Source organism: Pseudorca crassidens, chromosome 15 (genome assembly GCF_039906515.1).
Source record: "Pseudorca crassidens isolate mPseCra1 chromosome 15, mPseCra1.hap1, whole genome shotgun sequence".
NCBI lineage: Eukaryota > Metazoa > Chordata > Mammalia > Artiodactyla > Delphinidae > Pseudorca > Pseudorca crassidens.
Window position 1 is genome coordinate 24073355 of NC_090310.1, and position 27324 is coordinate 24100678.

Genomic DNA, 27324 nt, shown 5'->3' on the forward strand with positions numbered 1-27324 from the left:
TGTGCCTTTGTTTCCTCATCTGTCAAAGCGTGCTCACCTCCAAGGGATGCTGTAAGGACTAAAAGCTATAACACAGGCAAAATATGGTCATGCAGCTCGACAATGGAGAAGCCAGCTGTTGAGCCCATGTGGGGTGACTGTGGAACCCTTGCCCAGTGCAGTGAAACTTGTAATTGTTCACACAGCTGGGCGGGGTGGGGGGCGTGGGGGCAGGACCTGACCATGAGGACTTCAGAGCTGGTGTTCTTCCCAAGGGAAGATTTACATAGCCCACACACAGGACATCAAATGGCACTAAGTGAGAATGGGAAAGGGATTCCCTTTTCAATTATCATCCAGCCTTTCTGATTAGCCAGCCCACCAAGGGAGTCTCAGATCAACGCAAACATCTCCTCAACAGCACGGGGACTGAACTTCCTCTCCCAACAAGGGGAGATCTGCCCACAGTATTGGTGTCTCTGGCAGAAAAGAGAAGTAACTACGGGCACTGAAGACCACTGTTGTGATTTCACCGATTCATTTGCATGGTTGCTGTCTCTATGGCAAGGGAGAGAGAGATCTCCACTTCTGGCAGTGATGCAAAATGACTTTCAAAATACAATTGACTTAAGTAAAGATGAAAGCGAGTCTACTGCAATGAAAACATTATGCAAATAATAGGGCATAATGGCAAATAGGGATTTGGCAAAATCGTGAAGGTGAGAGAGTGTGAAGGAAGCTTGGAGAATATTAATTAGACTCCACAAACTTGCTTTCCAACTAGGATGTGCTGAGGTTGCTAAACAAATGAGGGCAGGTGAAGGCCAGGTACAGACTGATGCCCAAGCAGCCTCGTATTTCATGGAAGGACCTGTAGGTCCAGATGACATTTGCTTTCCAGGCTTCAGGGGCCCAGGAGGGTTTCGTTGGGAGTTTTCTGGAGTAGCCACTGGGAGACCACCTTCCTGCCACAGAGAGAGAGACAGACAGACAGACACAAGGGTCTGCTGAGAAACACTGTCCTTTTGACTTGCACTCCAATATGTTGAGCATTTAATATTTATAAAGTTTTTTGCACAGACTTCTTACCTCTCATAGCAATGCTGCATATAGAAATTATCCCCATTTACAGATAATTGGCCCAGGCTCAGAGAGGGTGAGGAACTCACCCAAGGTCACAGAGCTAGGAGGTGAAGAAGAGATGAAGAAACAGAAACAAACTGACCTGACTTCAGATACTAGGCTCCATGCATGCTCCTAGCAAGAATCTGGGCATCTCGGTCTCCACTCAGGCTCCCACTGCCAAGCTCATCTGGACCCAAAGCATCGTATTCCCTGAATGGCTTCTAAACCACTGCCTACTTTAGAATGGGGTTCTGCAGTCTGGGCATGATTGATATTTGGTACCAGATAATTCTTTGCTGTGGGAGATGAGCGCCGTCCTATGCACTGTGAGACGTTTAAGTCACATCCCTGGTCTTTAGTCACTAGATACCAACAGTATCCTTCCGCTTGTGAAAAAGCAAAAATGTCTCCATTCATTGACAAGTGTCCCCTGGGAGGAGGGGCAAAATCACTCTCGGTGGAAAGCATTGCTCTAGAACAGAAGTTTTCAAAAGGTGGTCTCTGGTCCACAGCAACAGCATCATCTGGGATCTTGCTAGAAAGGCAGAATCTCAGGCCCTACCCCACTCCTTGTGAATCAGAAACTCTGGGGTGGGGACCAGCAATCTGTGTTTTAACAAGCCCTCCAGGTGATTCTCAGGCAAGCTGAAGTTCGAATCCACTGGCCCAGGCTAGTGAGGCTCACCTCTGCCCATTAGAATGACCTGAACGTGGTAAGAGAACAAAACAAAAAGCAAAACCCATGCCTGGGCCCCACCCCAAGAAATAATAATTTAATTACTTTGGTGGGTGCCAGTATTGGCAAGTTTTTAAAGCTCCCCAAGGGATCCAACATGCAGTCAGGGTTGAGGACCACATTTTGTACCTTCTTTTCCTTTCAACCTCCTCTTAAAACCTGCATCTCTCAAGGTGGAAAGAGTTTTACCCAGATACTCTCTGGGTGCCACCTCACACGCTCTCAGCCTCCTGTTCCGCTGGAGACCCAAGGCTGTCTCACTCATTATTTTTCTCCCGCTCTGAGAAACGTCTCCCTCCATTCCTGATCAAGCACTCAGGAAACTTTCCTGCTCACTGATTTTTTTTTCCCCCTCATTCAAGTCTGGAGTTATTAAACCACAGCCCATGGCTGAACCGTCTTATTGATTTTATTGTCAAGAGCCCTGGGATATTCTAATGATGTACTGCTCAATAAATGGAAACCAGTGGGATAAATATTGATGGCGTATGGTGCATTTCACTGCAATTCACTGGGTCCCAGTCACTCTGCTGGTTACCCAGCAAAAGCACTGTGCTGAGGCCTGCAAGCTCTTGTCCATCCTGCTGATGTTACTTTTCCCACACATCAAGGATGAAAGTGCTATTATGATGAACAGCTACTACTGTGTACCAGGCCCGGGCAGAGTGTTTTTAAGCAGATATTATCTCATTTACTTCTTACAGCAGACCTATGAGGGAGGTATTCTAATTATTCCCATTTTACAGATAAGGAAGTCAAGACTCAGAGTGGTTATGTGACCTGGGGCCCGCTAATACACTGTGGAATTGGGATTCAGATCTCCATTTGTCAGCCACTAAAATGAGGGCTTTTAACCCCTGCTATGGTGTGAATGTTTGTGTGCCCCCCAGAATCATATGTTGAAAACCTAATCCCCAAAGTGATGGTATTGGGAGGTGGGGCCTTTGGGAGGTGATTCAGTCATAGGGTGCAGCCCTCATGAATGAGGTTAGTGCCCTTATAATACAGACCCCAGAGACCTCCCTTATCCTTCTGCCAAGTGAGGACACAGGGAGAAGACAGTGCTCTATGAACCAGCAGCAAGTCCTCACCAGACACCAGATCTGCAGGACTTTCTAGCCCCCAGAACCATGAGAAATAAATTTCTGTTGTTTATAAGCCACTCAAGTCTGTGGTATTTTGTTATAGTAGCCCAAATGGACTAAGGCAAGCCCTAAGCTAAACCATGCAAGGAAAAAACAGCTTCTATTGTCATCTGAGTAACCTTACAGATGGTTTTGGTACAGATTAATATTTCACACATTTCTGCCCCTTCTCAAGCAGTGTTTCTCAACAGGGGTCACTGGCATTTGGGGAGAGATAATAATTCTTTGTTGGGTTGGGCTGTCTCATGCCTTATGGGACATTTAATATCCCTAGTCCCCCAAACAGCCTCTTCCCCTTTATATTTCCCAGAGTCCCCTATAGCGAATCAATACGGTTGTTGCTTGAGAACCACTCATCTTACTGGGAGGCAGAAGGTTCCCTGCCAAGATGGCCTACTTCACTTTTGGCAACATGGGCAGTCACTCTGGAAAGGCAGCATGGCAAGTGGAAAGAAGTTTGGCTTTGCAAACTTTGCAATCAGAGAGATCGGGCTTCCAACCACAGCTCTTCACTCTCTAACTCTGTGAGGCTGGGCAAATTATATCACCTCTAAGATTCTAGTCCATTATCAGTACAAAAAGGGTAAAATATTGACTCCTGTTTCACAGGGAGGGACCCATGGAATCATGTGCTCAGAAAAGTGCCTAGTAAGAGTGGTGGTTTTTGTCCATGCCACCACCCATCTCCTAGGTATTCTTTCTGAATTCCCGATTCCACAGAATCAATGTGCATAAAAAATGAAGTGTTCTGTGCCACTGTGTTTGGGGTGGTTTTTTTTTAACTCAGCAGTAGTAACTGGAACAGGCACCTATGACATGCCAGGCAGGCAGTGTTCTAGGTGTAACAGAGCAAAGCACATGCCACCGAGAGCCTGGGCTTCTGAAGAGCAGACCTTCCCAAAGGGAAGACAGACAATAAACACATACAATTCCATGATATGAAGAAAATTAAATGGCGGCTGTCATTACAGTTACCTTACATAACGACATGCAAGGAACTGCATCCTATTTCTCTTCTCCCCTTTCCAGCTCACTTCCCACTGTACTCACCCAGTTTCCCTTTCCGGGAAGCTGTAACATAATGTCATCAAACCCCTGTTTCTGTTCCTAACTGTTCTGTTCCTTTTTCAAAAATATGACTTGCTATGAAAGGAACTGTGTCACTCACCCAAATTCCTATGTTGAAGGCCGAACTCCCATGTGATTGTGTTGGAGATGGGCCTTTTAGGAGGTGATGAAGGTTAGATGAGGTCATAAGGGAAGAGCCCTGATCCAATGGGATGAGTGCCCTTATAAGAACAGACGTCAGAGACCTTGCTCTCTCTCTCTCTGCCACACGAGGGCACAGGGACAAGGCAGCCTGCCAGCCAGGAAGAGCGCTCTCACCAGAACCCAACCAGCTGGCACCCTGATCTCAGACTCCCAGGGTCCAAAACTGTGATAAGTAAGTGTCTGTTGTTACACGGTATTTTGTTATGACAGCCTGAGCAGACTAATATATTAGTCAGAGCTCAAGGGATGCATTCCTTGGAGTAAGATCTACAGGTTGAGTAAGAAGTTGACTAGGTAAAAGGGGGGAGCAGAGAGTGTCCCCAGGCAGAGGGAACAGCATATGCAAAGGCCCTGGGGTGAGACAGAGCATGGTAAGTGAGGGGACATGCAGGAGGGTCAGTGTGGCTGGAGCACAGAGGCCACGACAGAGCACAGGGTGAGATGGGGATGGAAAGACAGCAGGGGCCCCATGCAGGGCCTTGGGCACCATTTTAAGGGCTGCAGTGGAAGAGAGTGACAAACCATCACAACGGGCTTGCTGAGGGTGGCTGAGGAGTGGACTGTAGGTGGAACCACAGGTGGGCTGGTGTGAGAAGCCTGGCTTCAGGGTGCAGAGTGGAGCCTGGGCCCTCCTGCAGGCTGCAGCTTGAGGTGTTAAGATCACCTGCTCCCTCCCTGCCTTCTGAGCCTGAGCTGCTGTTCACAGGTTCTCCTAAGAGCCTTCCCGTCGCCTGACACTTTCATCTCTGTCCTCCTTTCACCTCTCCTGAAGGTCCTTGAAGGCTCCATAAATCCTGCCCTAGAAAAACACAGGGACTCATCTATTTTTATTACAAATGGAGCCACTGGAGGAGAGAACAACACTTACTTACTTCTCAGGAAAGGGTTTGAGAAAATAACAGGTTTATTTTCTCCAACTCTCCAAGGACTAGAAGGGTAACACACTAAAGTAACAGTACATTAATTAATGCCAAATTGGTTGGAATTTTCCTAATAAAAATCCTTATAGTAATTACATAAGGGCCATTAACACTGCCTCCTGATCCTACACCATAAATACGTCCTGCAGGTGCCTTCTATTTAAACAGGGATGTTTCCTCCAGTTGTTACCCATTTGTCACGTTAATGCTGTCACATCACGGCACGCAGACGGGAGTAATGACCTAGGCTCACGTTTGTGCAGCCTTTACTCTGTGCTGGTCACTCGGCCATTTAGTCCTTGCAGCAAACTTAGGAGATGAGTGCCACTGTCATCCCCATTTTCCAGATGAGGAAACTGATTCACAGAGGGGACCTGCCCAGGGCCAAACAGCTAGGAAATAATGGAGCTGGGCTTTGAATCTAGGTGAGCTGATTGCAGAAACCTCAGCCATCCTGCCTCTGAGAAACAAGTACCCGTGGGAGCCTCTTGGCTATCCCCAGTGCTAACAGGCTGTCCAGTTGATTTCAACAGCAGTGACAGACACAGTTAATCCAATACAACATTAGGTTTTGTTCCTACTGGGCAGGGATTACGTTTTTCTTTACTTCTGCCTCCCTGGGGCTCAGCCCAATGTCCAGTGACAATGCCAGAAGCACCTGGGACACACTGAATACATTCCCGTTGAAGGAAGAAACAGATGTCAAAATACACGTGCAAGAGGGCTCATGGCAATGAGTAACACAGAATCGCAGGTGCACCTGGGATCACGATAGACCCGTTTCCCTGCACTGGTGAGACTAGGGCACGGGGACAGACGCCCAGACCGGAGAACACGGCACTTGGGAGCTGCAGTTACAGGATTAAACCAAGAAGAAGCCCATCTAGCTTTGCCAGCTCTGGATGGTTTCTTTGGTGTCTCTATGTAGATTAACATATACTTACTATAGGAAATTCAAGCATACAGAAAAATATGAAGAAAGGAAAAAAAAGAAAAAACTCAAATAGTAGAGCATCCAGATATCACTATTGTTAACATTTTGGTGAACGTTTGCCAAATATTTTTATGCACACACATTACATACCATTGTGTACATTCTGCTTTGTCATATGCGTTCTCTTTTCAACAATATGCTCTTGACACCTTCTCCACGTCAGTGAGCACAGACGTGCTTTCTTTCCTTCCTTCACAAATATTCACTGAGCATCTACCATGAGCAATGTCCCCGCCAGGAGCTGGGGGATGCTCACAAGAATGAAACAGATATTGAATTTGTCTTCAAGGAGCTTACAGTCCAGTAGTGGGGTGGGTGAAGGGAAGAGACAAACATATTTTACAAAAGATGTTTAATGCAATGAAGAAAAGGTGCAGAGTACCAGCAGGAGGAAGACGGGGTGGGGGGATCAATGCAGACCAGGTGTTCAGACTTTTCTGAAGAAGCAACAATGAAGCCCAGATCTGAAACATGAGGAGGTGGGAGCCAGGTAAAGAGGGTGTCTCTTCAGGCAAAAGAAAGGCCGTGAGTCCAGGTCTCAAAGAGGTAAAAACAGTACTTTGCAGAATTTTTTAAAGGGGTGGGGGTCTCCGTTTGGTTTTTCACAATCCTTTCCTGTGTTTGTTTGGGGTTTTTAAATTATTTATTTTTAACATTTTTATTAGAGTATAATTGCTTTACAATGGTGTGTTAGTTTCTGCTTTATAAGAAAGTGAATCAGCTATCTTTCCTGTGTTTTTGAAATTTCTCTAGTGTAATGACAAAAAAACATAGTGAAAACATAGTGAAGGGTCTGTCAGTTCTTTCTTGAATGCCTCCAAAGATGCGCACCTCAGTGCCTTATGCAGCAGCTAGTCACGCTTGTGGACAGTGTTGAGCTGTTTTTTTCCCAAAATACGCCTGCCAGAAGGTTTCATCCGCTGGTCCTAATTCTGCCTTCAAAGACAGCACTGCAGCCTCTCCGGTACTTGGAAATTGTTATTACGCAATTACCCCGCCCCCGACCAAACTCCAAGTCCAGGCCAAGTGTGCGCCCCCAGCTCACTTCAGTTCGCTCCTGCTGCATTTAGGGTGTCTTCGTCACGATCTTTCCTGAGACTGAGTAGACGCCATCAGACTTTGGCTGACATCTGTGGCACAAGTACAGCTTAAGATCACTGTAAAAATTTTTTTAGAAGTCTCCTGAGCACGTGACACCATTCATTTGATACATAATTATAAATGCCCGTGAGTGCTATGCCCTGGGGCGGGGCAGCGCACAACAGGATGGACACAGGCCCACCTCGTTTTATTGCTCTTTGCGGATACTGCATTTTTTACAAATTGAAGGTGGGTGGCAACCCTGTGTTGAGCAAGTCTATCGGCATCATTTTCCCAACAGCACTTGCTCACTTCGTGTCTCTGTGTCACATTTTGGTGATTCTCGCGATATTCCAAACTCTTCCATTATTGTTATATTTGTTATGGTGACTTGTGATTGGTGATCTTTGATGTTACTGCTACGTCTCAGTGAAGGCTGAGAGACTGGTTAGCATTTTTTAGCAATAAAATATTTCTTAATTAAGGCATGTACATTGTTTTTTTAGACATAATGCTATTGCATACTTCATGGGCTACAGTATAGTGTAAACATAACTTTTATATGCCCTGGGAAACCCCAAAATTCGTGTGACTCGCTTTATTACAATATTTGCTTTACTGCGGTGGTCTGGAACCAAACCCGCAATGTCTCCAAGGTATGACTGAGTATCACGTATTTGAGAAATAATTATCAGATGCCTGCTACTGGGGACACACTGAGGGGTCCGGCATGGACCAGACAGGCGCAGTCTCTCTCCTAGCGAGTCTCTAAATAAATGTGGAATGAACAAATGCTATGTCTTGTCTTTCACCACTAGAGCTTCATGGTGGGATAACCATCATTTGCCATGGTGTTTGTATTAATCAAGTCCCCTAACATGTTGGGTTGAGACTTCTTGATCAGCCTAGAAGGCCAAAGAGACCCTGGTTTCTCAACCGTGGCTTGGAAGCTTCATTTAAGCCAGGGGACTTCTGAGAAGACCCTTTCGTAAATAAGAACCCCTATAAATGAACTGGCAGACGAAGCTCATCTTACATGTGGACTAGACATTAGACCAGAGAAAGCAGAGTTGTAGCTTTTGAGACAGGATGGGGTTAAGATAAGCCTTTGAGGAGACAAGACCCGCACTACTGCAGCTCTGGAAGGCCACTGACAGTGACAACAATTTAAATTAAATTAAATTCAGTCGGCTCCAAAAGGAAACATGTGTAATGTTAATTTCATGGGGGTACCAATGTGTAAATCGAACAGATGATGCTTAAATGAGAAAGGCAGAGAAATGACATTTGGTTAAATAATGCATCAGTGGGTAGAATTTGTTAAGACTGTCATAAAAAATATACAAGCACAACTGAAAGTTCAGCAAGCTGTCACCCGGGCCAGGGCCCCTAAGCGTTCTCAGTACAATGTGCTTGAGAGAAGCAGTGGCAGCTTGGGCTGGAGGTGGTCTGGATGAATCGAGGGGACTCTGGCCAACGTCCCTGTTGACTTTTCTCATGTTTTTCAATTGACATATAGTTGATTTACAATGTTGTGTTACTTTCAGGTGTACAGCAAAGTGATTCTGCTATATGTTTATATACACACACATATACATACATATATATATATATTTTTCAGACTATTTTCCCATATAGCTTATTACAAAATATTGAGTATAGCTCCCTATGCTATTCAGTAGGTCCTTCTTATCTATTTTATTTTATTATTTTTTTAGATTTATTTTTTTATTGAAGTATAGTTGATTTACAATGTTGTGCTAATATCTGCTGTACACTCACCTCAAGAAACAAGAAAAATCTCAAATAAACAATCTAACTTTACACCTAAAGCAACTGGAGAAAGAAGAACAAAGAAAACCAAAAGTCAGTAGAAGGAAAGAAATCATAAAGATCAGAGCAGAAATAAATGAACTAGAAACGAAGAAAACAATAGCACAGATCAGTAAGACTAAAAGTTGGTTCTTTGAGAAGATAAACAAAATTGATAAACGTTTAGCTAGACTCATCATGAAAAAAAAGGGAGAGGATGCAACTCAGTAAAATTAGAAATGAAAAAGGAGAAATTACAACTGCCACTGCAGAAATACAAAGCATCATAAGAAACTACTACAAGCAACTAGATGACAATAAAATGGACAACCTCGAAGAAATGTACAAATTCTTGGAAAGGTAAAATTTTCCAAGACTGAACCAGGAAGAATTAGAAAATATAAACAGACATATGACAAGTAATGCAATTGAAACTGTGATTAAAAATCTCCCAACAAACAAAAGTCCAGGACCAGATGGCTGCACAGGTGAATTCTATCAAACATTTAGAGAAGAGCTAACACCTATCATCCTCAAACTCTTCCAAAAAATTGCAGAGGGAGGAACACTCCCAAATTTGTTCTACGAGGCCACCGCCACCCTGATACCAAAACCAGACAAAGATATCAGACAAAAAATGAAAATTACAGACCAATGTCACTGTTGAACATAGATGCAAAAATCCTCAACAAAATACTAGCAAACAGAGTCCCATAACATATTAAAAGGCTCATACACCATGAACAAGTGGGATTTGTTCCAGGAATGCAAGAATTCTTAAGTATACCCCAATCAATCAATGTGACACAACCATATTAACAAATTAAGGAATAAAAACCATATGATCATCTCAACAGATGCAGAAAAAGCTTCTGACAAAATTCAACACCCATTTATGATAAAAAACTCTCTAGAAAATGGGCATAGAGGGAACCTACCTCAACATAATAAAGGCCATATATGACAAGTCCACAGCAAACATCATTCTCAGTGATGTTTTGAGAAAGTATTTCCTCTAAGATCAGGAACAAGACAAGGATGCCCACTCTCGCCACTCTTATTCAACATAGTTTTGGAAGCCCTAGCCATGGAAATCAGAGAAGGAAAAGAAATAAAAGCAATATAAATTGGAAAAGAAGAAGTAAAACTGTCACTCTTTGCAGATGACATGATACTATACATAGAAAATCCTAAAGATGCCGTGAGAAGACTACTACAGCTAATAAATGAATTTGGTAAAGTTGCAGGATACAAAATTAATGTACAGAAATCTCTTGCATTCCTATACGCTAACAACAAAAGATCAGAAAGAGAAATTAAGGAAACAATCCCATTCACCATTGCAACAAAAAGAATAAAATACCTAGGAATAAACCTACCTAAGGAGGCAAAAGACTTGTAGTCAGAAAACTATAAGACACTGATGAAAGAAATCAAAGATGACAACAGATGGGGAGATATACCATGTTCTTAGACTGGAAGAATCAATATTGTGAAAATGATTACACTATCCAAAGCAATCTACAGATTCAAAGCAATCCCTATAGAATTACCAATGGTATTCTTCACAGAATTAGAACAAAAATTTTACAATTTGTATGGAAACACCAAAGACCCCGAATAGCCAAAGCAGTCCTGAGAAAAAAAAAAACAGAGCTGGAGGAATCAGACTCCCTGAGTTCAGACTATACTACAAAGCTACAGTAATCAAGACAATATGGTACTGGCACAAAACCAGAAATATAGATCAATGGTACAGGACAGAACTCCCAGAGATAAGCCAAAGCCCCTATGGTCAACTAATCTATGACAAAGGAGGCAAGGATATACAATGGAGAAAAGACAGTCCCTTCAATAAGTGGTGCTGGGAAAACTGGACAGCTACATGTAAAAAAATGAAATTAGAACACTCCCTAACACCATATACAAAAATAAACTCAAAATGGATTAAAGACCTAAATGTAAGACCAGATGCTATAAAACTCTTAGAAGAAAACATAGGAATAATTATCTTGGACATAAATCACAGGAAGATCTTTTCTGACCCACATCCTAGAGTAATGGCAATAAAAACAAAAATAAACAAATGGGACCTAGTGAAACTTAAAAGCTTTTGCACAGCAAAGGAAACCATAAAGACAAAAAGACAACCCTTAGAATGGGAAAAAATATTTGCAAATGAATCAATGGACAAAGGATTAATCTCCAAAATATATAAACAGCTCATGCAACTCAATATCAAGAAAACAAACAGCCCAATCAAAAAAATGGGTGGAAGAGCTAAATAGACATTTCTCTAAAGAAGACACAGATGGCCAAGAGGCACATGAAAAGATGCTCAACATCTCTAATTATTACAGAAATGCAAATCAAGACTACAATTAGGTATCACTTCACACTGGTCAGAATGGCCATCATTAGAAAATGTACAAACGATAAATGCTGGAGAGGGTATGGAGAAAAAGGAACCCTCTTGCACTGTTGGTGGGAATGTAAATTGATACAGTCACTGTGGAGAACAGTATGAAGGTTTCTTAAAAAACTAAAAATAGAGTTACCATATGATCCAGTAATCCCATTACTGGGCATATACTCAGAGAAAACCATAGTTCAAAAAGACACATGCACCCTAATGTTCACTGCAGCACTATTTACAATAGCCAGGTTATGGGAGCAACCTAAATGCCCATCGACAGACGAATGGATAAAGAAGATGTGGTACATATATACAATGGAATATTACTCAGCCATAAAAAGGAATGAAATTGGGTCATTTGTAGAGACGTGGATGGACCTACAGACTTTCATACAGATGAAGTAAGTCAGAAAGAGAAAAACAAATATTGTATATTAACACATATATGTGGAATCTAGAAAAATGGTACAGATGAACTGGTTTGCAAGGCAGAAACAGAGACACAGATGTAGAGAACAAACGTATGGACACCAAGGGGGGAAAACGGGAGGGTGGGTGGGATGCACTGGGAGATTGGGATTGACATACATACACTAATATGTATAAAATAGATAACTAATAAGAACCTGCTATATAGCAAAAAAAAAAAAAAAAAAAAAAACAACCAAGAAACAATGTCTACATTGAACCTGCCAGAAATAGAATACTGAGAAAAGCTCACATTTTGTTGAGCCCTTACAATATGCCAGGCACAGCGTCAAGTGTGCTTTTTGGTTTTGTTTGTTCTGTTGCACTTTTTCCCCATTGAATCCTCATGAAACACTGTGAGGCAGGTACCATCGGCTAATCTGATTTCAGAGACACTACCCGCTTCTGCTTTAAATGTATTGTGAACCTGTTTCGGGGGACAGGTGAGGGAAAGAAGGTGACTGCTTCTCACGTGGAAGCCTCTGAGCACTAGATCTTGTATTAGTCAGGGCCACACAAGGCTCTGCTGCAGTAATGTGTACGCCCTCAAATCTCAGTGGCTTGACACAACCAATGCTTATTTCTCACTCGTGTGCCATGCTGGCAGCTCCTTCCAGTGCCTATCCTCCAAGAGGTGACTTGAGGACCCACCTTGTTTCCACTGCAACTCCACCATCTCACTCAGAGTCCTCTTGCTGCACAGAGGGGTTAGGGATCAGGGTGGGGTTCACACCCACCCTTAACTGCCAGGGTCAGGAAGTGAACCATCACTTCCACTCATGTCCCTATTAGGGAGACCCAGCCCCAGGACCCCACCCAGAAGCATGGGAGTGGGCAACAGAGAGGAGAACATGGGTCCCTGGGGAGCATTTACAGTTTATGGCACAGAAACACAGTGAGTCATGTTCTAAGCCAACCAGGGGCAATTCTGCCCCCTCTCGGGAACATTTAGCAATTTGTCTGAAGACGTTTTAAGTTATCATGACTGGGGGAGACGGTGCTACTTGGATCTAGTGGGTAGAGGCCAGGGATGCTGCTAAACAGCCTACCATGCACAGGACAGGCCCCAAAAGGGATTCATCAGATTCAAAATATCAAGTGCTGAGGTTGAAAAACTGCTTGAAACCAGTGATTTGCAACAGATTCACTGGGCAGCTTATCAAAAATGCAGATTCCTGGGCTCCTCCCAGGAGCTCACTCTCCTGGCAGCTTTCACAAGGCCCTCTGGTGATCGTGATGATCGCTATTTGTGGACCCCACGCAGGGGAACCTTGCTAGGAAAATGAGACAAGAACACCAAGGGTGAGGGGAAGAAGTGCTGATGGAACGGTGCCGAGACACTCCCCGAACGTGTCAGGGTCAGTGTGAGACAGCTGTGCCAGGGAAAAAAAAGCTGACATTTGTTCAGTGCCTCTCTCCGTCTCTCTCTCGCAAGCCTTGAATTGCAGGGAACATATTCTAAGACTAACCTGTCAGCCAATGACAACTAAATTACTAACCTCGCCTTCTCCCGTGCCCCGTATCCCTGTCAGACATGCAGCCACATTAACAGAGGAATGTTTCCTGGAGATGCATCCCCAGCATCGGGGAAGGTGACCCTTTTGCCGGAAAAGAGCCACGTGGTCACATACTTCAAAGGGGCCAGGGGACTTGGGCTTGGATAGAAATAACCCAAAGGAGGGGGAAGCAAGACCAGAGCAGTAGAGGAAGCAAGACCAGAGCAGTAGAGCAAAGCAGAGTGGCGCAGGCTCCTTGGTAAACCCATTTCTGCTTTTTCCTTACCACTCGTTAGAACTGACTTCCCAGCATCCTCTGCAGTTACATCTGGCTCAATGACTGCACTTTAGCTAATACAGTGCAAGTGTAAGTAACAAGCATGCATTTTAGGCTTGACCCGCGGGTACCTCCCTCTCACTCTCCTCCATGCTTTCCCCCCTCCACTTCTGGATGCAGAAGAGCACGGCAATCTGTGTGTTGAAGCTGGTGGAGCCAGAGGACTGAAGGGGCCCGGGTCCCTGAATCACCAGTTGGAGGGGAACCAATTTCCGGAACATCCATTTTGGATGGCATAGCATTGAGAGACAAGCCTCCTTCATGTTTGAGGCATCATACGTTACCAGGCCTGTTTCTTACAGCAGCAAACGTTGCCCTAAGTAATATACTGACTGCACATTTGGGCTCTGAGAGCAGAAAAGTCTAGGACCAGTGCCTGCTAACAGTGTGATCTGGAGAAGTTACAGGAACCTCTCTGAGCCTAATTTCCTCAGATGTAATGGAAATAATATACTTGGGAGGATTAACCTACATATTTTAATTAGAGGGTGTGACACAGAGTAACCATGTAGTAACTGGTAGCTATTACATATGCGCTCAGCCTTGGCCTGTCAGCAACCAGTCGGGGACATGAACGGAAGGCAAGGCACCGAGCCAGGTACAGGTGCAGCCTGAACTTTCCAAATGGGCTTGAATGAGCAAACACCTTTAGCAGGATCACCTTTTATGAGGATCAAGCATGTGCAGGCCTCATCTGCCCTCCAGGGCAAGATCCACTGTGACTCAGCTAGTTTTCTTTCTCAGTCTATAGAGTGCTCTGTGCAGAAGATTACTCAGTGCATGTCTGTTTGTGACCTGATGCAGGTAAACTACTACAATTTAGAAAACATGGACTTTAATTAATTACTTATACCTGGACAATTTAGTCAACATCCTATCCCAAGTGCTTAGCCCAGGGCCTAGCACAGAGTATACCCTGATTCAGTATTTATAGAATAAATTTGTAGTATCTTTTTCGACACAAGCAGACTTCATTTCTTATTTTACATCCCTCAAAAACCATGGTGCCAGCTCCTGGAATAAGAATGACAAAAGAGAAACTATGCATGTTTATTTATTGAAGAGAGGAAAAGGAGAGGATGTTGGAGAAATGGGGAAGTGACAGGTACATGTTTTTATATCAGATCAAAAAAAGAACATGCACTTTAATACTTTCAAGTCAGGTGGACCTCTCTCTGTGAGCAAATGGTTCAATCTCTTGAAGTCAATGGGTGTGGCAGAAACAGCTAACCACCCATGAAAATCCATTCTCCCGTCTCTTCTGTAGATGGGAAAGTGGCTGCCCAGCTGAGACAGCACTTCTGAGCCTCTCGTGCAGCCAGGTGGATGAAGCTCCCCCCCTCTTGGTTTAAGACAGGGCTCAGCAAACTTCTTTTGTAAGGGGCCAGAGAGTAAACATTTTGGACTTTGTGGGTTATACAGTCTCTGCTGCAACTACTCAACTCTGCCCTCGTATGAGAAAGCAGCCCTAGACAACACCTAACCAAACGCATGTGGCTACATTCCAGCAAAACCTGACTTACACGACAGGAGTGGGGGCTATAGTTGAGCAGCCCCGGGTTTAAGAGAAACTCAGCCACCCAAATATAGTCACTCGCCTTCCAGAAAGAGCCATCTGATTAGACATTCTGCCCTGCCTGACCTCACAAGCCACCGATTCTTACGACACACACAGGCACACAAACAGATACACGTATTTTTCCAGTTATAACTGGTCTGTGTCCCAGAAATTCTCACCATTTCCTTTCACATCAACTCTTGCCTCACCTTTGACCACACCTCCACGGGCCACATCACTGCCCCGTTCCTTCCCCTTTTGCAGGTTGGACTCCATAATTTGCACGGCCCAGTATAAATGAAAACGCGGGGCCTCTTGTTCAAAAATGATGAAGAATTTCGAGAGAGTGAAATCAGAGCAGTAAGTTAAGTGCAGGCCCTTCTGGGCGTGGGCTCTGAGCGACTGTCCAGCTAGCACGTCTGTCCATGAGCCAGCCCTGCTCATTTGTATCACCATCATCCAGCCCCAAAAGTTTTCTAACTTCTTGACAAGTAAAGAAACTTTCTACCTTCTTGCTGCCTGAAGGGTTTCGGGAATGGTTTCACACATCACAGGAAGAAGGAGAAGAAGAAGGGAAAAAAAAGAAACCCAATTTTCTTTTAGTATATTACTTGTCAGACAGCGAAATGGGATATAATTACGGTGTGACATTTCCAACAGCAAATATGTTCCAGTGTAAGCAATTAACACCAGTTCTTTTGGCAGGCTTAAAACGATTACTCAGAGACTGTGGTAAGTTACAGGGCCCCATGAATAATAAATAATGTAAAATCCGGCTAAGTTGCACACTGGGACCAACGTTCAGATTTCTTCATGAAAATGGATTGAGTACTGTTAACCCTCTGCCGACTTCATAGGGTGTAAGCAGATCGGATCATGGGTTCTCTGCATTTATCTAAATTACTTATTTACCTTGCTCCTAAGAGCATCTGCTCCCTCCCCCCACCCCCCCCAAAATTTGCATGTATTTATTTCAGCTGCTGGAAATCTGCATAAAGCAGTGGGTTTGGAGGTGACCCCTCAGGGGTGGACAGACTGGGGAGCAGATAGCTACACTGAGACCTATCTATCGTCTTTGGGTGTTGTCATGGTTTAATGTCTTTTCAGAAGTCCTATGATTTAGAATGTACACCTGGATGTGTGTCCCCATCCAGTCTTGATGTCACCAAAGAGAGGGCGGCTCCTTCTAACTGTATTTTTGCAGTTTGTAAGCCTTAGCAACCAAAACCAGTGAAAACACCAACAGTTCAAAGGTACACATACTACAGAGAGGTGCTCAAGGCCATGATTATCTGCGAAGGGTTACGGGCAGGGTTTCTCACCATTGGCACTATTGACAATGGCGGCTGGGTAATTCTCTGTTATTGGGGGCCTGTCCTGTGCATTGTAGGATGTTTAGCAGCATCTCTGGACTCTACCCACTAGATGCCAGGAGCATCCTCCATTCGGGTGTGACAATCAAATATGTCCCCAGACATTGCCAAAATGTCCCCTGGGGGAACAGTAGTTTAGACAGAAATGGGTCCTTCCTGGGTGTGGCCTTGAGCCCATAAGTGCCTTTATCTCTCTGAGCCTTGGTTTCCTCTCATGCAAAATGGAAAAGAAGCCTGACTACCTCATAGAAGAATGGAGGATGGTGATGCATGAAGGTGCTTAGCCCAGTGTCCGGCACAAAGTAAGTGGTCAATAAAGAGATGCTACTTATCCAATCACTTCCTTGATAAACAGCTAGTGACCACCATAAAGCCATGATAGGTGCTGAGGACGTAGTGATGCATGAGCCAAGCCATCGTCCCTGTCCCCACTGTGGGAGCTAGAAAAACTAGTGGGCAGCCAGACATGCAAACCAACCACGTCAGGGAAATGGGACACTTGCTGAAAAGGAGGCACAGGCAAGGGGGGCTTAGAGAAAAATGCCCACATCTTGGGGACTCATAGAGATGACACCTGAGTGAAGGAAGAGTTTTCCACGCAGACATGTGTGAGAGAGGGCATTCCAGGCAGAAGAAACTGCACATGCAAAGGCCTGGCGGTATGAGTCGTTCATAACTACCCAGAGCTCAGGATTGTTGGGAGGTGAATTCCACAGTAGAGGTGGGGGAAGGGCTGGAGCAGCAAGAGACAAACAAGACCGGCAGGCAGAAGGCAGGTGATGAAGGACCCTGACATATCAGGGCCAATGAGCTCATAGCAAAGCTCTGTTCAAATCCTGCTCAGCAGGACACAATGCAGTGATTGATCAGTAATGTCTGCTTGGGCCCCGGAGGGAAGAGGAGACCCAAACACGCAGTGTTTATTTACTGGTTTTGTGATGGAAGGATCTTCATCAGGCGAGTGATATGAGCAGAAGGACGTTTTTAAAAACTCATTCTGAGGGCTCCCCTGGTGGCGCAGTGGTTGAGAGTCCGCCTGCCGATGCAGGGGACACGGGTTCGTTCCCCAGTTCGGGAAGATCCCACATGCCGCGGAGCAGCTGGGCCCGTGAGCCATGGCCGCTGAGCCTGCACGGCCGGAGCCTGTGCTCCGCAACGGGAGAGGCCACAGCAGTGAGAGGCCCGCAAAACAAAAAAAAACTCATTCTGAAAGCCATGCTTTTTGTTATCTTTTTGTTGTTGTTATTGTTGTTTTAATTGGAGAGGCGTAGAGGCAAGAGACAGAGTGGGGGAGTGACAGTAATACCATAAGAGAGAGCTCATAAAGGCCTAATGGGGGGAACACGGTGGGGGAGGAGGAGATGGACACAAGAGATGTTTAGGAGTTTAAACTGAGAGTGACCTCATGGATTTAAGGGAGTGGAAGTAACAGAGACTCCTGGGCTTCTGGGTAGATCCCAGGGTAGAAACGTCCATTGACTGTAGGATGGTTGGAGCAGGAATCCAGATGAGTGATTCGGACCAGGGTCATTGGCTTACACACGGCAGCTGTCATCACCGGGCAATCAATCACCTATAACCACCCTGCTCCCCCAATGCCCGGGAAGGCCCAACTGTAAATGAGGAAGACAGCTCCTTCCACTGGGATTCTCTCCTAATCTAAAGCTATTCCCAATTGACAGGATTAGTGAAGGAGGACAGAAGAAAAGTCATTACTAAATAATCCCCTGCACATTTCACAGTCAATGCCACATTCACAAGATCCTTGTAATCCAATTAGGCATTGCAGGAAGCTATATCTTAATTCCTGTCTTCATTGTGACTTGCTGGGTCACAGGCAGACCTTGTTTTAACAAAGTGTCACCTAAACACTGGATGGTGCACATGAAATGAGCACAGAACATGGGTGGGGGTGGGGGAGAAGGGGATGGGTGGTAGCTGCTTAAAAGACTTCCCGTTTGAAACGGCCAATGGGTGACTTAGAATCCTGCTGTCCTCCTTACTGAGGCTTGTAGTCGGGGGAGGCCTCGTCTTCCCTCTTCTCCATCCACTTTGCTCTCCCTGACCTGTGAATGCGATATGCCATCTGTCTGGTGACCTGGAACTCATCTAACAACAGAACTGGTAATAATTTTTCACGGTTGCATTTATCAAGTGCTCATTTCAAACCTGGGACAGTCTGAGGCACTTTACACACATTATTTCCTATTCTCACAAAATCCTCATTCGAAGGCCATACAGGTACCTGGGGCTGGCCTTAGAACTCAAAGTCAGATCTGTTTGATTTCTAAAGCTGGCACCATGCCCTTCTGAAGTGCGATTCCAGAACCACCACCATGGCCAAGGGCCTCCTGAACTTTAACTGGAGAAACACTAGCAGACCCAGCCAGTCCTGGTCCAACACCCACAGGAGGGCCCAGTGGGGTTACCCGCTTGTGTAATCCCAGCTGTGTGCTCTAAGCTGGATGGTTGAACATGACTGTGGTTAAACCTAGGATCAGAAAGAACATCAGGGGAGGATGACAGCTGATCTCCATCAGACCGTCAGTAATTTAGAAAATGGGGCTCTGCCCCCAGGGTTTTGGCCAGGCACCTGAAACTCCAGCCCATACAGGGGCCACCCAGGTAAGGTCAATGAGGGAAGCAGGCTGGGCAGGAGCTGTGGCAGGTTAGAACGAGCCCGCTCACCCTAACACGGGCAATCACTTGTCTGCGCCAACTGTTTTTGCCATGGGGGATACAGTCCAGTGTTGCTAAAGCTTCTGGTTTTCCAGAAGACTCCAGAAATACTGATTCTTTTTTTTTTTTTCTTTTTGCGGTACGCGGGCCTCTCACTGCTGTGGCCTCTCCCGTTGCGGAGCACAGGCTCCGGACGTGCAGACTCAGCGGCCACGGCTCACGGGCCCAGCCGCTCCGCGGCATGTGGGATCTTCCCGGACCGGGGCACGAACCCATGTCCCCAGCATCGGCAGGCGGACTCTCAACCACTGCGCCACCAGGGAAGCCCCAGAAATACTGATTCTTATGTTCCATATCCCAATGTTTAAAATGGTTATTGAGTCAAATTTGTAAAAAATCTGTATGTGAATATACTGGGTTGAGTAGCTGTCTCCTCAAACTTCGTATCCACTCGGACTTTATTTAGGGTCTTTGGAGATGTCATTAGCTAAGTTAAGATGAGGTCAGCTGTGAACCCCTCTGCTAAACTCTAGCCCTGTTCCCCCATGTAGGTCAGATGGTCAGCCTCTGGGCTTGGGAAGAGAAAACTCTGCCATGCCAAAACCCTCAGGCCCTGGAGCTGGGTACTGGCTCTTTTAGCCAGCTTTTGTGGGAACTGCCTTTGTCTGAACCATTAAAGGAGCAAAGGCAGTATGAGGCCCCAACTACCAAGACAGACCAGATGTCCCTCAAAATCAACTGGGGCTCCCAGCTACAGACCCTAAGAAGGTGAATCAAACCTTTTTCCTCACTGGTTTTTCTTTTCAAATTTATTTGCTTTTAAGAACTATAAACTCTGGCTGTGGTTTCTTTGTTCTCAGGGCCCCTGGGTAGACAGACAAAGCTTGATGATTTCAGAGCAGATACAGGCCAAGAAACCATGGCATTGAGTGTGCTGAGTCCAGACTAATGATATTTATATACACATCCAAATTTGAAGAGAAAACGTATTTCTTCAGGTTTCAAACCCTGTAATACATATAAAGCAAAAATAAAAACCTGTTGCAAAGAAAAAAAATGATGAGGTCAGCTGGATTAGCTGACCTAAATCCAATGGCTGGTGTCCTCATAAGAATGCCAGGTGAAGGCACACAGGAAAGACAGCCCCGTTAGGAGGCAGAGATGGAGTGGTGCGTCCACAAGCCGAGGGATGCGAGGGTGGCCAGCAACCACCAGCGGCCAGGAGAGAGGCATGGATTCTCCCTCTGACCCCTCCCAGAAGGAACTGACCCGGAACCAACCCTGCTGACAACCTGATTTTGGACTTCTGACCTCCAGGACTCCCATTCTTTAGAATGAACCAATAAATTCATGTTGTTTTAAGCCACCGAATTAGGAAACGAATACAGTGGGCTAAACCAAAGATGTCTGTGAGTCTGTGAGAAGCAAGTGCGCACCGCCCCTCTTTTGGTGAAAGGATCACGTCCTTGAACCTTTCTCTGCCTATCCCCTCTTCTGGATCTTCATCAACCCACTTCCTCCTTGACTCCCTCTCCACCATGCCCTCCTCCGTCCTTCTCTGGACCAGGTCAGATTTTCCCATCTTAATGGCATTTTCTGCTATTGGCTGCTCTAGTCCTTCCGTGGACTAGAGCATACTGTGCCCTCAGCTGGAAGTGATTTTGTCTCCCATTATGTCAACGTGTGGAGACATTTTTGATGATCACAACCGGGGGAGGGGGTCCGACTGGCATCTAGTGGGTCAAGGCCAAAGCGCATCCAACGTGTATACTGTAGCCCTGCCCAAAAAGAAGGATTCAGCCCCAAATGTCAATAGTGCCACAGCTGAGAAACCCTGAGCCCACTTAACCCCACTGTGATGCTCTTGACTATCTATCTCATGATCTGTGTTTCTCAAGGAACCCTAATCTTGACCACATGCTCAGGGCGTAAAGGTTCCTGCATTGCTTCTGGGAGATTCCCAATGTGTGTTTACACTTGGAAGGCTCTGACAAGTTCTGCAGCCAAACCTGCTTCACTTTCTTTGAGCTACCATTTCCTATAGGTATTTGACTACAGAAGCCCTTTGACTGGGCAAGAGCCCTTAACATTCTTCTGAAAGAATCTACAGTCTCTAACACTTACTATGTGCCAGCAGCACCCTAATCCCTTCACATGTACTCTGAGGCCTTTGTCCCCTTCAGGTATTGGTGTACGGCCGGCAGTGAGATGCAGGGGTTGAGTGCAGGCTCTGAAGTCAGGCAGTTGGCTTGGAATCTGGAGTCACACTAATGAGCTGTGAGAAGGTAAGTCCCCTCATTTCTCTAAGCCTCAATTTCCTCATCTTTTTTTTTTTTTTTTTGGTGGTACGTGGGCCTCTCACGTTGCAGAGCACAGGCTCCGGACGCGCAGGCTCAGCAGCCATGGCTCACGGGCCCAGCCGCCCCGCGGCATGTGGGATCTTCCCGGACCGGGGCACGAACCCGTGTCCCCTGCATCGGCAGGCGGACTCTCAACCACTGCGCCACCAGGGAAGCCCCAAGGACTTTATTTTAAGCTCTCAGTAATGTTGGCTATTGATTCACTGAGGATAGTGAAGATGGTGGTGGTGACGGTGGTGGTGATATGATGGAGGTGATGATGATGGTGTTGGCGATGGTGTTGGCAATGGTGTTGGTGATGGTGCTGGTGGCGATGGAGATCATATGATGGTGATGGTTAGTGGCTGATGATGGTGTTGGATGGTGATGGTGTTGGCAACAGTGGTGGCAATGATGGTGATGGTGGTAGTGTTCTCCCTCTGCCTGGACTGTCCTTCCTCTTCTCTCCTGAACTGGTGAAATTATATCCACACCTAGCGATTTAGCTCAAAGACTATGACACTTTCACCGATGGCCTCCTTTGGGCATAATTCTTCCCCACTTGTGTTCTGTAGCATTTTGTTAATGCCTCCACCATACTTGCCGTATGATCTCAGGATTCCTGTACCTACTTGTCTCCCCTGCCCTACAGGGCACCCCTCCCCTCACCTGGCCCATGCAAAGAATGGTCATTTAGTAAACGCACGCTAACAATGAATGGGGTGGATTACTACGCCACCTAAATGGTCCAATTTGTTTCTCTCAACCCAAAGAAACAATGAGAACAAAAACAACTCAGGGGAAACTTGCATCCCTGCCTGCTTGAAGGAGACGCCCCCCCCGCCCCCCCCGCAAGGCAAACCCATCCCCAGCTTCAAATCACTCTGAGAGTCGGGGCAGCCCCAGAAGACAAGCTTCCTTACAGGGTGGAGCCTGACCATCCTTCTTGTGAACAGTGAGTGATGGGTGCTGGGGCTGAGCCCCGCAGAAAGAGGGGCTGGAAAAGAAGCAGCCCGGCTCCCTGCTGCCAGCCTGTGTCAGAGATTTCTCACTGCCCGGAGACAAGCAAGGGTCCTCCAAGCAGAAACTGAAGTAGGACGAAGTGTGCAGGAGGCTTTTAGGGCACCTAGTGGCCTGCAGAGAGGTCTTCCTTCACAGCAGAGCTTGCAGGCTGGCAGCCCCTGGGCCTGCCCCATCTGCAGACAGGTTTTGTTGGGCTCACACTCTGTTTTAAATTAAAATAATTGTCAGTTAAATCAAGAGATTTTGGACAAAACGTCAGATTTCTTATTTTCAAAAAAATTAGGAGAGTGAGCAAGCCTGAGCCTGTAATCCACAAGGCAAGATCGTGTGGGGCTTTAGATGGACCTGTGCTATTATTCACATCCCCGCCTGCCTGCTCCAGGCATCCACGTCCTGCCTGGCCCCTCAGGGTATTTTGTGACCCTTGCATTAAACAACACAGATGTATGAAAATGCTCACTTCATACTGGTTCAGAGCATGCACTTGGGAGGACAGGAGACTTGCCTTCCTCTCCTGGTTCTGCCTCAGGCTGGCTTGGTGACCTCGGGCAAGGTGCTCACTCTCTCTAAATGATAAATTTCTTCCTGGGTAAAAAGCAAGAATGCCATGACACTGGTTCCTCCATACTGAAGACTTCAACAAGACAATACACAGTAAATGCAAAGCATTCATCTACATAATGGAACCACAGTGCGGGAGTCCTGTGATCACCCCCAGCTTGCAGAGGAGAAATTTGGGATTAGAGGAATGATGTAATTTGCCCAGGAATTCCTAGCTCGTGAGTGACGGGGTCTGGGTTCAAATGCAGAAGGCCTGCCTCTTGCACTCAAGTTCATCATCACTGCTACTCTAGGGGCTACACTTCTGAGGCCGCCTGCATGCAGTGGCAAAATCACCGCTCCAGTTTTGCTATAAGCAATCTCTGTGCATATCTCTATCCCTGTATAGCCTAACTGCTCAGCTGCGCCCTTGCCTCTCCCCTTAGTCCGTGAGCAATTCGAGATCTTGTGATACTGATGTCTGCAAGGCCAGGGTTGGGCCCTCCGCCATACCCTATCACCTGTTTGCCTAATGAATAATGAATAAATGAACCTAATGAATAAATAAGCACATGAGAAATCAATCAAATCCACTATGGGGTATGGAGTAGATAAAAACAACAAAAAATTAAATAAGCTCACTGGTTACCTTTTTTAAAAAATATTTCTGCAACCTCTATTGGATCATTGTAGATTACACAGCAGTACTCCAAGCGTCCTCCACCTGAGAACCCAGCAAGCTGAGCTATGTGATAAATACGAAGAAAGTAAACTATCTTCTCCCCTCCCCAGCTCAAAGGCTCCATTCCACCATGAACAAAATGAACCCAGTGCTCTTTGGTGAGGATCCACAGTAAATGATTACTTAGCCCACAGAGAAATGTCTGTCTGCAAGACTGTGTTAGTGATTATCCTATCATAATAAAATAGATTATGCTCTAGTAACTAATATGACCATAATGGTTTGCTGGCAGCTTAATCAACGCATTCCTCAACTGCAATTGAGCAAAAATAGGTAATAGAGTATCATTTGATTCACATTTTAATTAATTTGATGCCATTTGTCTTCTGGTTGTTTTAATGATCTCTCATTATGAGAAAATGGGGAAACTCCCTAAAAAAAAAAAATAGAGTCACAATGCTCCATTTTAGTCATTGTTTTGTTTTAGTGTGGAAAAACAGCTCACTCCAATTCAGTTTGGGAACGAAGGTTCCTGATGCCAAATTAAATGAAGTTCTGGATTTCAGAAAGAAAAACTCCCTGATCCCAGACGCATCAAAGCCATTCGAATCACACATAAGATGAAGTGTGTTGAAAGTGGCCTAGAGTTGGTAGAATCAAGCCTCCAACACCATCATGATGCTGTTTTTTTTGAGGACCTACTATGTGCTACGCATAGTGCACAGCGCTCTTCCTAGGCCTCCCACCGAATCTGCAAAGGGAGGTACCAATATCCTCATTTACGAAGGGATCAGAGAGGTGAGTGGCCTATTGAAGGTCATAGAGCTAGAAAGCGGTGGCAGCAGGATCTGAACTCTTATACACATGAGAGGGATTGTTTATTTCTCAGTCCCCAAAGATGCGCTGACTCAGGGCAGGAATTATGCATTTGAGATATTGAGTGGGGAATTATAACAAATGCCTTCAGAGTAGTTCCTTTAAGGATTGTGTCTCTCTTGATCATGGGGCTTTCAGGCTGGAAACACGTTTGCCTAGTGCCTGCATCTATTTACAGAAAATCTGATGTGTTGATAAAGTGGCACCTCGAGCATCCTTCAAGAAACAGCCAGTTCCTAGGTGCTATCATCCTTATATTTTTAACCATGTACTTTATACTTGATTATTTTATCCAAGACTGTATTGATGGGGAGAAGGAAGGACCAAAGTCATTAAGAGGTGGGGGAGATTCAGTGGAAACTGGGGGGCTCACTGGCTGATGGGATGGTTTCATTTCTCCTCACCATGGAAATTCTGGAGCCTTGTCCCCACTTATCCACTGTGCTGGAATTGGTCCCCTGGCATCCTGCCAACTGCTGTTGTCAGGGGTCAGGCGGGTAACCTGATGAATGAGGAGGGCCCGGGGCGGGGGCGGGAACCAGACTGCGTGGTGGGGACTGCAGGAGAGAGAATCTGTGTCCCAGCAGAAGAGGTTACTTCTCAGAAACAGATAAATGTTGCAACATGGGGCATTGCAGGCTTGGGGCTGCCAGCTCTTCCCATTAATTTCAAGGGAATCTGGAAATTTGGAAATTTAAATGAAGATCTCCAATTTTTAATTATTAGCAACTGATTCAGAAAATTTAACATCTCATCCAGACCTGCCAGTCGACGAGCCCTAGCCCCAAGGCTAAGAGTGACAGTCAGAGGGTGTTAGGGTTTAAATCCTCTCTTTTGTTTACTAGCCTAAATGGCTATCAGGAAGCAAAGAAGACACTGGGTTGTTAGTTAGAGTGAATGACTGAAAAAGAGAATACCAGACGGCTGGATTTGGTGGAGGGTTTGGGGTGCCAGAGGGACCTCTGGGAGGCGATGTCTACTCTTTCAGTTTCCTGGGCTGCCCTACCAAAGTACCACAAACCAGGGGCCTTAAACAACAAACTGTCTCAGAGCTCTGGAGGCTGGAAGTGGAGATCCTGAGGGCTGTGAGGGAGATTCTGTCCCATGCCTCTCTCCTAGCTTCTGGTGGTTTATTGGCAACCCTTGGCATTCCTTGGATTGTAGATATATAACCAGCATCTCCACTTTTATATTTCATGGCATTCTCCCTGTTTATCTCTATGTCCAAGTTTCCCCCTCTTATAAGGACACCAGTCAGATTAAGGGCCCACGCTAATGACCTTATCTTAACTTGATCATCTGCAAAGATCCTACTTCCAAATAAGGTCACATTCACAGGTACTGGTGGTTAGGACCTCAACATCTTTTGGGGGAAATGATGCAACCCATAATATCTACCTAGCAATTGAGTGTAGGATTCTGTAACTCTGGGAAGAGGCCTGATTTGGGACTCACCAGGATTGACTGTTCACTGTTCATGAAGATGGAGAACAACCTTCAGGTGAATCTCATTCAGGGATTTAAAAAATTAAAGATCCAATTATGTGTAATAACGCTGCTTGGTAATAAAGCTTTGGTGCTTCTCAAACTTTAATGTCCAGAAGTGGAAATAATGGCAATCAATGAGCATTACTATTATTATTTTCATTATTATAATTACTATTATTTGAAAGAGTTCCAGAGTCAGATCTGTATTTTCCAGTATTTTCTTTCCCAGTCTCGCTTTGGAAAGAAGCTCAAAGAAATGGAGGAGAAATTATTCATCTTTTTTCCAGATGGAATTTTCTCACCCCACAAGCTGGTGTGCCCTCCCCTCGCCTGCCGGGCATAGCACTGTGTCTTGGTTGAAGATACCAGTGGTGTTCAAGGTTTAAGATCAATGCCCTTTTTCCTGACAGGCGGTGAGTTCGTTTGTCAGAACCTTTCTCATGGTTTCAGGAAGTGCACATGTAATTAACCAGAGCCCGTTGGGTTTCAGATGAGCTGCGAAGTATGCCTGTGGCAAAAGGTCTCTCCCTTCCTGAGAGAGGCAGTGCAGTGGTGTAATTAGAATCCGGAGACCGTAATCATCAGCATTTCTTACCAGCATTTTAAAATGATGATACCATATTCATCTGGGCCCAGTTCTGCTCCCTGTGAGACCACAGTGGTGTCGATGATGTGTGTCGTCTGCTGGCAAAATTCAGGGCCTCCTCTGGTGCCACTTAGGTGAATACTGGGGGTTTAGGCCATTCAGGACAAGTTAGCTGATTGAGAGCCCAGGTAAAAGGCAGCAGCAGGCTGGTAAGTCTTTATCCTATTTCCAAGTCAGTATTAAAACACTCCAGGTGAGAGGCCAGCTCCAAACTCCTCTGAAAGTTATTATTCATCCATTAGTCATTCCACAAACATCTGCTGAGCATCTGTTATGTGTCAGGCATCCTGCCTTCTGCAGCATCTCTCCAGTGAGTGTAGGTGTATCTGGGACATAGGGT

General features: G+C 45.5%; 1 protein-coding gene across 1 annotated transcript in view; it reads right to left on the reverse strand.

Annotated features, from left to right (window-relative positions):
- Positions 1-27324, reverse strand: part of XYLT1 (xylosyltransferase 1) — a 304486-nt gene that overhangs the window by 93412 nt on the left and 183750 nt on the right. The window lies entirely within an intron of this gene.